Here is a 10,196-nt window from a genome sequence, read left to right as displayed (position 1 = left end):
CTAAAATTGTTAATTTATTTATAAATGGACCTGCTGCTCATTTCCACATTTCTATGCTGGGTTTTTGTCTGATTGGACTTGCATGAATCTTGTGTAGGCTGATACAGTTGTTGTAAGTTTGTATGAGCAAAGTCCCAGGAGTGTATAAGACTCTTTTTCCATATGGTCATGCAACTTCTCTCCTGGCTCTTGTAATATTTCTACTCCCTCTTCCACAATGTTTCCTGAGTCCAGGGAGGGGGAAATTTAATGTAGGGGTCCTGTCCAAGGACCCACACTCTGCAGACTCTTATTCTCTATGCTTTGACCATTTGTGGCCCTTTCTGTTATTTGTCCTCTCTTGCATGAGGAAGCTTCAGTGATGAGCATTGAGAGATGCATTAGTGTTCTTTCTACCCCTTGTTCCACTACAATTCTTTAAGCCTGTGGCTATCTTTTCTCTCCCAGCTGGCTACAATCCCCTTTCAGCACTATGAAGCTAGCCAGCACAGAGGTAGCTTACAGCTCAGATTCAATATTATTTCTCTAAATCGTGATAATAAAGCATATGGTATCTTTTAAAAATATTTTATTTATTAGTTTTATTTTATGTATATGAGTGTATTTCCTGCCAGTATCTGAGTGCACCCATGTGTGTAATGCCATGGAGGTCAGAAGAGGGCTTTGGATTCCTCTGAACTGGAGTTAAGGATGGTTTGTAGCCACCATGTGGGTGCTGGGAATGGAACCTGGGTCCTCTGCAAGAGCAGTCAGTGCTCTTAACCACTGAGCAATCTCTCCAGCCCCAGCATGTGGTATCTTAAGCACTAATCATTTTGTTTATGTTTTGAGCATTTCAGTTTAAGAGAATTTTGTACACTGCCAAAGTGCTATGGAATTTCCATATAGTTTTTCACTCAGTGCCCCATAATATCATTCACAGTTGTATTAAATTAATGAAGCTGATAAACTACACAAATGTAATACTAGCACTAAGACATAAAAATATACAGAATAAGCAAAAACATTGAGATAGAAAGATAGTCACCAGCAGCTAGAAGAAAGACTGAGAGAGCACAATGGATATGGGCTCCCTTTGTTGATCATAAATATGCTGTGGAATAACAGAGCTGTGGCTGCAATGCAGCATTATGAATGCACTAAACACCACTGGCTGATAGACTTTACAGTGATTAATTCCTCATTGTGTGACTTTTATTGCAACTTAGAAAACAGTGCAGAGTATATGGAAAATATATGCTAGGAAATGTCCTATGTTTGTGATGATGTCAAGCGTGAGCATATTGAATCCAAATTCTAATATTTGCCTTTCCCAAAACATTCTGATTACTCATTGTTTAGAGGATAAATGGATTTTTAGAAATTAGAAAATTGAATATTGTAATATTTTTGAAGTACATTGAAATCTGTCTTTTTATCTTAAGGTCCCAAATATATTTTGAAAATAAAATAGAATTTTAAATATGTCTGCAAGAATAAATGTAGTTAAATAACAATGGCCCCAGACCAATTCCTAAGATTAGTAGTAATGATGTGTATGACTCATGTCTATTAATAGGGGGATATATCAATGAAAAGAAAATACTGAATTCTTTATTTTCTTTTTGAGATGGGGTGGCGTGTATTCTTTGCTGCTGTCAAACTCGCCATGTACCTGAGAATGGCTTTGAACTACCTAACTTATTTCCTCCACCTCCAATGGCTAGAAGTATAGGTGTATACCACCATGCCCATTTTATGTTGTGATAGGTATTGAACACAAGAGTCCATGTATTCTAGGTAAGCACTCCACCAACTGAGCTATATCTCTATTCTCTAAGAACAGTAAACTCATAAAAATATATTATACATATAAGTTAACATACTATACCATATAAACTTATAGTGATTAAAAGTTTGTCCAATACTTATGCGGGGACACTATGCAAAGACAATATAAATGTGATCACATACTGTGATACACTATATGTGTGCGTACATGTGTACATGCTGATGTGTGTATGTATGCTTACATGTGTATAATGAAATTTCAATGTCATTGGTGTTAATGGAAATAACAAGAAATTAACAGAAGAATATTTTCTCTATCCAAAATGGTTTTCAACCCCCACATACAGGAAGCAAATTCTAAATTCCTCTAGAAGTTTTAGGGTGGTTGAGAAAGTGCTTGCTTCACAAACATGCGAATTTATTTTATTTATTTATTTTAAAATTGCATGTTTGTGGAGGGGTTTAGGCACATAGGTGCAGGAATCCATGGAGGCCTGTAGATGAAGTTACAGGCAATTGTGAGCCAAAAGAATTGCGTCTTCTGCAAGAGCAGTACACATTCTTCACCCCTGAACCATCTCTTCAGATCCTTCAAAAGCATTAGTACCTGAGTTAAGATGGTCTGCATCCATACAAAGTCCTGGCAAAACAAAGTACTTTGTAACCCCTCATACTTAGGAGGCAAAGGCCAGCAGATCCATACAGCTCAATGGACAGCCAGCATATCCATCTGGTAAGCACAGATTCACTAAGAGATTCTGTTTAAAAATTAAGTGGAAGGCAATTGATGAAAAAACACAACATTGATTTCTGGTTTCCACCTGCACTTGCACAAACACCTGAACACACACACACACACACACACACACACACACACACACACACACACACACAGAGCAGAGAACAATAGAGGAAGGTAACTGGCAAAACTGACAATAGACTTACATATACCTGCAGCTTCCAAATGCATACACACATATACACACATGTATACAGACAAATGCATATAGCCCCCAAATAAACAAGTCAAAATATAAAGTTAGAAAACTAAAAAAGGTAATGATTATTTGATGCATGTGAAAATTATTTAAAATGTCTTTGTGATAACGGTAATAAGTAACTGTGCTTAGCACAGTTGCTACATTCATAAGGATTGATTGCAAATCTGTGTATCTCAAATGTGAAAATGTAACCTTACATTAAAACATACTGATATAATATAGACAATTAGTGCTGCATTTAGAAAACCACATAAAGTGAAGTATGAAATTGTCCATGTCCTTGAGGAGTAGAAAATCTCATCATTATATAGATGCTGATACCAAAAAATGTAAATCTATCTCTTCAATGAAGTGTTAACAAAACTTAGAAAAAAATTGAACATTGTGAGAACACTTAAACCAGGAGAAAATCTCAGTATTTAACCATTCTACTTTTCCCTGCATGTTTATGTATTTTCCATAGGCTTGTCAAAATACCAACAAATATAACTGTAAATTTATCTTGAATCCTGAAGAATGGGTTAGTAGTTATAAAAAATCATTTTGAATCATCATAAGGAAGGTTATGCCCATAGCTATCCTGATCCTTTTTTCTTTATTCTCTAATAGCTGGGTTGAGTATATTACACGGGTGACATATTGTCAAATTCACCTCTGCTTTTTAGCAATGATTGTTAGGTTGTATGCCACACCACAGAATCTATTCTGAAATGCTTTTGACACTTTTGAATAAGAGGTTACATTTCCTTGAAATAGAACATGGATCATAAAAAATTGTACACCCAAACCTAAAATCTCTATGCACAATTGCATAATAGCAGGATTTGATGACTTTTCTGACTGGCAACAGACTTAAAGGTCATTTTGGAAGCTGTTTTTCATCAACCTGAATAGTTCACCCAGTGAGTTCCTTAGGAGACAAGACACAGGGAAGTTCCAGTCATTTGCACACATCGTTCTGATTTTTGTCATTTTTCTCTCAGAGTTAACTGAGATGTACCTACATAAAGGGGAAAATGTGTTTTATCTTATTATATCCTGAATGAAGAGCTTAGAATCAACATTTTTCACATTGTGTGATTCATGACTGTCTTCTCATAGACTTAGTGATGCTCAGATTCAAATGAGAGGTGAAAAACGAAACCATAGAGTGTAAGCCAGAATATCAATGTGAAGTAGAGCCATGATCCTTCGGACAGAATCAAGTAAGACTCTAAGTTCATTGAGCACCCAGATTCATCAGTTTAAGGGTATGGTTCTCTCTCCTCTTTGCTTTGTGATCTGGGTAACAATGTTCATTTTTGTGATAAGAGGCAATATGAGTAGTTTGCATCTTTCTCCCACAAGAACAATAAGGTATGGCTCTTGAATGTTTCTAGACATACACATATTTCCTCTTTATCCCATAGGAAACTAATGCTCATGAAGCTTATTCATTGGGACATATCACTTAATAAATATTTAATAAATATTTTGAGATAGTGATTTCAGAGCTACTGACAAAATCAGGATCTACAATCAATACTGCTCAAATTATTTCTACTATTATTTCTACTCTTTTAATTAAATTTCAAGGTCTGTTACTACCAACTGAAGGTTCTTCTGTCTTTTCTATAACACAACATCTAAACTTCTGACGTGGTGATATATTGTGCAGTTTATTTTCTGTCTTGGAAAGACAGATAAACACAAGGGGATATAATATTAAGCAAGATGTTATTCGCTCCACCTTAGTAGAATTTTATTCAGCTCATTTGCTTTCTAATTTGATGAAACTATTTAAAATGTCAATATGTAACTTGCTCGGGCATTGGAAAAAACTTAACCAATTGCAAAGAACTTTTTATCTAGTGCTGGAAGAATGGTTCTTTTGGTAAAATATCTACCACACAAATATAAAGACCTGGGTTTGAATACCGAGAACTCATTTACAAAGATGACATGATAGTTGATGTTTGTAATCACAATGCTGAGGATAGGGAGAGAGACAGATAGAGGCCTGGAGTTCAATGGATAGCAAGCCTTTCAAATCAGTATGGTCCAGCTTCATTCAGAGACCTGATCTCAAAAAATAATTGGATGTTATCAGGTATGGTGGAACATACCTTTATTCCCAGCACTCAAGCAGAGACAGGGGAACCTCAGTGGGAGTGAGGCCAGCCTGGTCTACCTAATGAGTTCCAGAACAGCTGGGGCTACAGGAAGATCCATAAATAAATAAATAAATAAATAAATAAATAAATAAATAAATAAGGTGGTGAGAGCTAGAGGAAGATACCCAACCTCAATCTCTAGCTTCTCAATGCACATGCATACACATATTTATACATGTAATCTAAATAGTATATAAAAATACATACACATGTTACAGGGAGACCCTGTCTCAAAAAGAAAAATAAAAAGAAAGAGAGAGAGAGAGAGAGAGAGAGAGAGAGAGAGAGAGAGATTAAAGAAATATTGGTCTTTACCTACAAACAAACTTAGGAAATAGGCAAGCATTTAACAGTCTAGTATTCTTACTTAGTACACAGGACATAGCTGATAATTATTATTTATGCATGGTAAAAGCTCATATATCTCAGTTTAAGAACAGTAATCCTATGTTTGGGTACATGTGTACATATATCAGACTTTCATCTCCTTGGTCAAGGTCTTTGATACTTTCTATTGCTATTATTAAAACAGTGACCAAATCCAACTTGAGAAGGGAAGGGTGTTTGGGGCTTATAGCTCCCAGGGCATCAACAGGAAGCCAAGGCAGTGACTCAACACAGGAACCTGGAGAGAAGAGCTGAAGCACAGACCATGGAGGAACTCTGCTTACTGGTTTGCTCATCTGGCCTGTGCTCAACCTGCTTTCTTAGACAACCTAGGACCACTTTCCCATGGTAACATTGCCCATAGTGGGCTGAGCCCTCAGTACTCAATAATCAATAAAATACTCCACAGACATGGGTGCATCAGTACAATGGAGAAAATTCCTCAGTTGAGGTTCCCTCTAACCATGTGTGTCAGAATGACAGCTGAAGCTGTCTAGCACAGTCAGCCAACACTTAAAACTCTCCCTATGTTCACTGGGTAGGCTTAGTAAATGAGATGGCAAATAAGGTTTAACAGTTCATTTCTGTTGAGTTTCAAGCCCTAATTTTACAAGCCTGAATACTGAATAGTATGTAGGAGGCATATATTACATAATTGCATATGATTGGATGTTATTATTTAATATTTCTAATTTCTGAACTGGACTTGATGAAACGTTTAATCCCAGTATGCTGGAGGCAGAGGCATTTGGATCTCTATAAGCTCCAGTCTAGCCTTTTCTACATATAAGTTGCAGGACTCTGAAAAGAAAATTCTGTTTCCAGAAACCAAATAACACTGGATTTTAATCTGACTTCAGCTAATCTTATCTTGGGAAATTGTAAAATTTGCATGCCTTGAAGAGCTCAGCTGTAAAATTTCAAAATTAATATAGAGGTAGCCAAGGCTATGGAATGGAAGAGATAGCACACTATCAAGTATGTAAACTACTCTTTAAAAATACTAATTCCTCTAGGAAGAACTTCTATAGGGAACAATCCTTATCTGTGTGTGTGTGTGTGTGTGTGTGTGAGTGTGTGTGTATACTTGGGTATATGTATTTATTTCCTCCAATCTACATATGTATTTATTATCCATGCTTAAATATTCATGTCTTCCATGGCAATTATGTACATATCTTTCATACCTATATATGCATATTCTCAAATACATATTTAGATATATAAATTTGAGGAAGCTTTAATAATAGTAGCTGTCTAATATCATGCAAAATCTATTATAAATAAGAATAAAAAGTATTTTTACACTACAAATCAATGTCTTTTTTATTTTCAGATAATGAATATTTGTATGCCCATTTGTTTTTCTGATTCTCTTAGTGTTTGTTGTGTTTTACATTTTTGTCTCTAGACAGGAATAACAGTCAAAGATTAAGTAAGCACTAATCAAGTGTGCCAACCCACTTCTCTGAACTTATTTTGCCCTCATCAGCAAAATGATTTCTGCTTTCCTCTTTGTTGTACTCACTTTTTAAAAACAAATAGTTTAGTGTGAATGTCATACATGCATATAAGATGTTTTGATCAAATCCATGCCCACTCCATCCCCTCCAACTCCTCCCACATCTCCCCATCACTTTTTGTCTGATAACTTCATGCACTCTTTCTTCTTCTTTGATTTATTTTTTTTCCAGCACAATATAGTGTGGACTGAACTTTAATTACTACATGATTAGGAGAAGCATTTCATTACAGCTTTAGCATATTCAGTAACACACTCCAGAGCAAGGGTACATCTCTTTCACAAGTGGCTGTAAGTTTCTAGGTTCACAGTTGAATTAATACAGTTATACAATATTGAACTCAGTATAAGCCCTGTAAGACATAAAATTGAATTAGTTTTTAACCTTTAAAAAAGATCTCCATTTCATTATTAAAATACAGTTTCATACAGAAAAATTCATTGTTTTTGCTACAAACACTGAGATGTTGGCACATGCATCTCTAATCTGTATGTATCTGATTATTACTTGTCATAATCGGTTGCACTTGGATCCTTGGTGCCTGTGTATGTCTATGAAGTCAACGGGTAGATTTTCATGGTAATGTTTATCACCTCTACCAATTAACATGACATAAATTTCCATGTGTCCTCCTCAAATATAATACATTTTTTAAAATTTGTTGATTTATTTTTGTGTGTATATATCACATAAAACATCCCAAACCATCTTATTCATCTATACACCCACTTCCCAGATGGCACCCTCCCATAGCCTCTCTGCCCCCACTAGAGCCCTTATACTCTGATATCCTTGCTACTTACTGTCTGCTGTGTTGACGGCACCCCAGCCAATCCCCACTACTTGCCCTTCTGGTGAATCTAGTCAGCCTATCTAGAGGTCTTTGTTTTAGGAAGATCAGCTGTTCCTCATCTAGCAGCAATCAGTTGTCAATATTCCTTTAGATAAGATTGGGGTCTGCTGTTCATTTTCCCAGTTCTATGCTGGGTTACTATCTGGGAGTCCCTTTGGCCACCCTGGACAACAACTCAAAAGAGGTATTTATTTATGTTTTAATGGGGCTTTTGGCTATTCTAACATTCATACCTTGAAGAGGTAACCCTAAAATCTTTTAAGGATTAGATAAAAGCTCCCAAATATTTTTGACATTTTGGCCTTTGAAATGGAGTAGATTGCTAAGAGGCCCAAGGACATTGTGAGTTTTAGCCAAGAAACTGGCCATTTTTCTTTGGGGTCTTTTTACCCAAACTGCATAGCCAATTCCTACCTTCTATTCTTACCACACCATTTTCTGATGTGGTAAATTGCCAAAAGGGAATCAGGTAGCAGACTGCTTTGGCTTCTTCCATGCCAAACAGGGACGCAGGGTGAGGCAACTGGAGTACCCCTTCAGTGGGTCTATCTAAAAGACTCCAAAATTACATAACTCTTAACTCGAGGAGGAAAAGAAATTCTTTGAATCATGAATAGAAGATGTGAAGGAGAAGTAAAGGCAAGAGTAATTAGCATTACACGTTCTAGACAGGGAACTAGAGAAAAGTCAGAACAGGGCAACTTGCAAATGTTCATATGAGACGCCGTGGAATTTCTTGACAAGGGTTTCCAAAATTATCCCTCTATTGGGTTCCTCCTCATTTTTCTTTTATCTTCCAAGGATGGATCTAGAGTGATGGATTCAGGATTTGTTTTCAGGTGTTTTGATAGCTGTTTGTTATCAGAAATTTCCAACATCAATCCTCAAATGAGAGAGATGCAATTTGTAATTTTCACAGTGTATTCACTTACTTGAAGGAGATGGAAGTCCAGGTGAGAAAGGACATGAAGCAGCGTGGTGGAGTATGGGTAGCTGAAAAGCAGATGTGGCTATAAAGCAGATATGGTTGAACAGCAGATGTGGCTGAGTAATACCGATTAGGCATGGGCTGTGTTGCTTGAACTCCTAAATAAAACTTACTCCCCTCTTAGACATTGCTGAATGTCACAGAGCACCAAAAGCAGAACTACCAGCTTCCCTGTTCTACCCACCAGTAAAAAGGTTCTCTGAGTCAAGCCTAAGTTCTCTTAGGGACTCTGGCTTTATCCCACTGATCCACCACCTATGGTTTTCCTTTTTTTCATTTTGAAAAGTAAGTAAAACAGATCAAGTACATTCTCCTGCAGAAAGAGAGATTTATTTCACACAGAAATTTCTGTTGGGTCACTCTGAACTTGAGTGCTACTCTCTGTGTCTCTGCATGGGAAATGATGGTCTCTTCCCCAAGGATGTGAGTGCATGCCATGGTCTCATGCAGCTGAAGGTGGGCATCATGCACTGGCTTGTCACAGACTATTCAGAGCACAAATCAGTCTTTCACCAAGGGTGGAAGAAGCTGTTAAAGGAACATGGAATGCTGCTTGTTTGAACAGGGATAGAAAGAGAGAGGAGAGAGAGAGAGAGAGAGAGAGAGAGAGAGAGAGAGAGAGAGAGAGAGAACCTTTTGCTAGTACCCTCGATTTAGGGTCTTATATCTCTTTAAACAAAGATATTTTGATTGGAACAATGTGTGATTGCTTTACTGCTCTCTACTTGTTTAGATGTTATGATTTGGGATTTTATTATTTTAGTAACTACTCTTTAATTTATTTTTAAATTCAAATTAGTTTTAATTGTATGCAATAATTAGGTTCCTATATGCAAAATGCAATGATCAAGCAATTAAAATGATCATTTCTATCACCCTGAATGTTTTTCATAAATGAAAAATTCTAAAAATTGCTTTAGCTGCAGACTCCCCACTGTGACTTAGACCACTAGAACATACCGCTCCTGTGCAGTTGTATTTGGTATCCAAGGAAAAAATTCTCTATATTCCTTCTTCTAACTACACTTCCTAAACTCTTCCTAAACTCATGGCTCTGATACTCTATACTTATATTGAATTAACTTCTTGACATTTGATTGAAGACATAGAGTTTTGTCATTCTAAACCTGGCTTAATTTGCTCAACAAAATATCCTCTGGCCCTACCCATGTCTTCACAAATAATATTTCCTTCTTTCTCATAGCTGAATAATACCCCAATATGTTTATATGACATACTTTTATTTACTCTTTCATTCATTGATTAGACAGCCTCATCTACAGTACAGTCATCTATAATTTCCTAAGAAATCTAAGATATTTTTCTACATTTGTGAAACATTGTATTGTTATTTTAGTGCAGACAGTCTTGAGTCTATGAATGGCTTTGTGTAGTACAACCTTTTAACAGTTTCAGTTCTTACAATGTGTAAACAAATGATGTCTTTATATTTTTGAGTGCTTTTTAAATTAATCGGTGTTTTATAAATTTCCACTCCCCTCTCTGTATCCCTCAGTACCC

Source organism: Nannospalax galili, unplaced genomic scaffold (assembly GCF_000622305.1).
Source record: "Nannospalax galili isolate Female #2095 unplaced genomic scaffold, S.galili_v1.0 scaffold100, whole genome shotgun sequence".
Classification (NCBI taxonomy): domain Eukaryota; kingdom Metazoa; phylum Chordata; class Mammalia; order Rodentia; family Spalacidae; genus Nannospalax; species Nannospalax galili.
This window is presented reverse-complemented; position numbering follows the sequence as displayed.